Source organism: Vespula pensylvanica, chromosome 3, assembly GCF_014466175.1.
Source record: "Vespula pensylvanica isolate Volc-1 chromosome 3, ASM1446617v1, whole genome shotgun sequence".
NCBI classification, from domain to species: domain Eukaryota; kingdom Metazoa; phylum Arthropoda; class Insecta; order Hymenoptera; family Vespidae; genus Vespula; species Vespula pensylvanica.
In genome coordinates this window covers 7,250,014-7,254,755 of record NC_057687.1, presented here as the reverse complement: position 1 = coordinate 7,254,755, position 4,742 = coordinate 7,250,014, and the positions used below count along the sequence as shown (strand labels likewise).

At 36.7% G+C, this 4,742-nt stretch overlaps 1 protein-coding gene across 1 annotated transcript in view; it reads right to left on the bottom strand.

Annotated features, from left to right (window-relative positions):
• The window catches only part of LOC122627978 (poly(rC)-binding protein 3), a 185,241-nt gene that overhangs the window by 159,627 nt on the left and 20,872 nt on the right, over positions 1 to 4,742 (bottom strand). The window lies entirely within an intron of this gene.

Sequence of the window (4,742 nt, the reverse complement as noted above, 5' to 3'; positions counted from 1 at the left end):
CTCTCTCTCTCTCTCTCTCTCTCTCTCTCTCTCTCTCTCTGTCTATCTATCTTTGTCTCTGTCTCTGTGTCTGTCTCTGTCTCTGTCTCTGTCTCTGTCTTTGTCTCTTTCTCTCTTTGGTAGTTCTCCCTTGTTCGTCGTTAACCGGAAGGGAGACACAACGGTGGTTCTCAACTTTGTTCATCGAGACACCTGTAAGTAGATTTCCTACGTAAGAAAGAACGATCTTAGCGAACGTATTACGCCAATCGATAATTTATTGAAATCTATTTTCTTTTCCCTTCTTTTTCTATTTTTTTTTTTTTTATCCTTCTTTCTTTCTTTTTTCCTCCCCCATCTTCGGCACCTTTTAACAGATCCTTTCAAAGTTATCGCAAATCGCGTTAAAAGTTCTCGATAGGTAGCGTTCCGTTACGTTTCGTTTCCTTTTTTCTATTTTCTTTTTCGTTTTGTTTCGTTTCGTTTCGTTTCGTTTCGTTTCGTTTCGTTTCGTTCCTTATCGCAAAGGAGGAAAATGAGAAAAGAAAAGGAATATAGAATTATGTTCTCTCGATCGACCGTTCCATTTTCTTACCTATCGAATATCTCCAACGATATCGCTTAAGGGGCTTCCGTTTTGCTAGTAGGAGAGAGAGAGAGAGAGAGTGAGTGGGAGAGGGAAGGAGAGGACACCATTATGCCGGACGATCTTCGCGTTTCCAATTAAGGAATGTATCGACGACGACGCCGGGACAATTTCCGAACGAGCCCGCGTTTGCATAGAGGAGGACCGATGATGATATCCACGTGAAATCTGGCCGTTCGAATTAAAGTGGGGCCAATATCGATTATACGGCAAGGACTCTTACCGACAAGTGGCTGGAGGAAGGGCAATAAAAAAGAAAAAGAAAAAAGAATAAAAAGAGAAGAAAAAAAAATTGGAGAAGGAAACAAAAAGAAGAAAAGAAAAAAATCACGATAGGATGACACTCTATCCTCTTATCTCTCTCTCTCTCTCTCTTTCTCTCTCCCTATCATTTTATCTATCGATGGATCTACGAAAGACAAGTATGTCTCGAGTATTGGGACAAAGAAAGTAATAAAAAAAAGAAAAGAATAAATAAATAATTAAATAAAAGAAAAAATTAGAAATCGTTCGACAAAATTCGAATACGCGTCGACCTTTTTTCCGTCAATGAAAACGTGACGAGCATAAAAACGCGCTTTTTATATTTCTTTTTCTTTTTTTTTCTTTTTTCTTTTTTGGGAAAGTTTCTTCTTTTTTATTGCTCCTCTTCTCTCTCTCTCTCTCTCTCTCTCTCTCTCTCTTTCCTTTTTTTTTGTTACCACAACGATCACAATCGAAATTCCTTTTCCTGTTTGTCCTTCGTCGCGTCACGTGCGCGTTTCCCGTCGACGTATGATTAACGATGGCGAATTTTTAACTTCCACTTTTCTACCATCTCCCTCACCCCGCTTTTATCTGTCCATCCGATAAAAACTTTGACGGCTGTCATTGCAAACTCAGATTGCTACTTTCGAAGATGTCTCTTTCTACTTTCTACTCTTTTCCTTTCTCTCTCTCTCTCTCTCTCTTTCTCTCTTTCTCTTTCTCTCTCTCTCTCTCTCTCTCTTTTTCTCTTTCTCTTGCACTCGGTCGTCCCTTATAATTCAATAATAATGACGCATTCACCGGTCTGCGGTTGACGTAACTTGGGAAGCCATGAAAGCTTCGTACTCGAAGATCGATAATCGAGCGGTAAATCGTACCCATAAGTAAGTACTTACTTACATGCTCGAACGATGACTCACGAAATACAAACGACCCGTGAATAGGAAACCTTATATGTATATACCCCCTAAAGCAAAGATTAACGATGGAAAGAAAAATTAAAAAAAGTATCGAATGTCGTTGAAAAAAAATAATAAAGATATTGCTTCGATAATCGTAATAAAATATTTCTACGAACGAATTATTTATCGAACGAACGAAAAAGTACAAATCGAATTGTGATATATATATAATAAATAATAAACATGAATATGTTTTAGAGTTTTGTCATTTTTCCGATGATATATATATATATGTAAATAGATATTTTGTAAATCCAATAATACGACATAGTTTTTAACAATTATCACACGCAAGATCTAACTTACTGATCTTACATTATACTTGGAAAATTATACTATAATTTCATCCCGCAAAACTAATAAGTCAGACTTGTTAGTACTCCTTTGCCCTTCCATTAGAGATTTAACTACGTAAACAGATATGTACGTAGACAACTACGTAAATGCACGTACACGTGTACTGACGTACTCGTATATTATATAAAATGAATTATTCAATCTAATATAATCCAAACGATTTTTCTTTGCTATTCAAATAAATTGAAAAGAAAAGAAAAACAGAAAGCAATTAATTAATTAATCTCTTCGTATATTTCTATTACGTATACATACATAGATATACATACATGCACATACACATATATATGTACGTATGTAAGAGGATAAAAATATATATATATATATATATATATATATATATATAAAGAGAGAGAGAGAGAGAGAGAGAGAGAGAGAGAGAGAGATCTCTTTCGGTCTCTAGAGAAGGAAGAAAAAAAATATAAGAACATCGACGCGTCTACTAATTTCTCCGACTTGGCTTCCGTCTCGGTTCAGAGAAAGTTTACGATGCTTGAAAGAAAGGAGAAAAGGAAAGAGACGAAGATAGAGAGTCGACGTCTCTAGAAAGAGAAGAGAAGAAGACGAGGACGACGACGACGACGAAGACGACGACGAGAGAAAGAGAGAGAGAGAAGGAAGAGGAAGAAGTCCGTCTCGGGGTCGGCGTTTGGATGCCGTAGCTCTGGGGCGTAATATTGATCATGGCGTGGGTGGAGGAAGGCTCGGTGGGGTGTCTGCACACCCTCTCCGTGCTTCCCCACCCCCGAGCTCCAGTGAGGAGAAGGGTAAGAGGAACGACTGGCTGAAGCGTTACAACCGGCCCACGAGCTGCAGACGCGTACCTTCCGTACCGGGTGTTCGTTAAGTGCACCATGGAAATGCACACCAGACGTTCACTACCCCCACCATTTCTTTATCTTCGAGGTAAATGGAACTTCGACTGCGACTAACTGATATTTATAATTCGCGTTGTAAATCCTTTTTTTTCGTTTTCTTTTTCTTCTTTTTATTTTCTTTATACGAGTAAATATATATATATATATATATATATGTATGTATGTATGTATGTATGTATGTATGTATGTATATTTTCCATAATAAGGAAAATTATTTGTTTGTAATTATGTATTGATAGAAGCATGTATGAATATGATATAAATTGTGCAATATAATTATATGCAAATAGAAATTATGCAAAATATACATTATTTCCTATATATACATATATATATATATGTGTGTGTGTATGTATGTATGTATGTGTGTATGGGTGTTTATATACTTAATACATATATGCAGATATAGAAATAAATTATATGGAAATTCGTATGTATAAATGATATGTAATTCATAATTCGAGAATATTTATCTCTAATTATGTGTAAATATGAATGAATGAATATATAATGCATTGTGTAAAGAACGAAAAATACTTGAAAAATAAATAAATATATTTATATAGAAAATAAATTTCGATCTAAAATATATAATACTAGATATATTATAGTACATACACACACACACACATATATTCTCACGTTAACATAAATAATATAAGCATATGTCACAAGTACTACGTTCTATTTCGCGTGGAAAGTTGCCTGTCTAACGGAGCGGAATAAAGTCTTCTCTTTTCCTCCTCTTATCCCTCATCCCCTCGATCCCCCGTTACACAGGGAAAAAATCTCTACCGTTCTTTTCGAGATCCATTTTGCCGAAGAGAAAAACGTTTTCACTTCGATCGTAGCGATTGTATTTTTCTCTCGTTTCGGGGGATCTGGTCCGGAGCGGATGCTGCGTACAATTCCGATGCCGTTTACCAACGCTTCAGCGCGATTATTTTGAAAGTTTTGTAAAGCCGTAAAAGAACGTACAGAAAGAAGGAAAGAGAAAACAAATAGGGAAGAAAGAAATAGCGAAAGAAAGAGAGAGAGAGAGAGAGAAAGAGAGAGAGAGAGAGAGAGAGAGAGAAACTTATCTGTAAATTGTCGCGTTACGAGCAACATTATATCGTCCAACGAACAACGACAATGACCCTCGTGTTCGTCGTAGTCATAGTTGTAGTCATAGTTGTAGTTGTAATCGTAGTCTTCGTAGTCGTCTTCGTAGTCTCCGTCGTTGTCGTCATCGTCCCAACGATTCGAGGAATCGTTCACGAGGCGAAGATAACGATGTTATAAACTCACCCTCCTCTAAAGCAGCCAGTCGTCGAGAAGAACCGAGATGACAACACAACAATAGCGAGAACGCTCGACTTGTCGCTCAGATCGTAATAATTCTTTCTCTCTCTCTCTCTCTCTCTCTCTCTCTCTCTCTCTCTCTCTCTCTCTCTTTCTTTCTCTCTCTCTCTCATATACAGTCTCCCTCTCCTATGTCTTCTTAAAATCCGATCGAACTTACACTCAACCGTGGTTCTTAACTCGATCTCAAATGTTTTATCTAATCATAAACATGCCTCCTATCTATCTGATTAAATTCGTTGTAAAATTTGAAATCAAATTTTCGTATCGAGTCTATCTTTTTTATGTTTCGACTGTTTTTTTTTTTTTTTGGTTTGTTTTTTTCTCTTT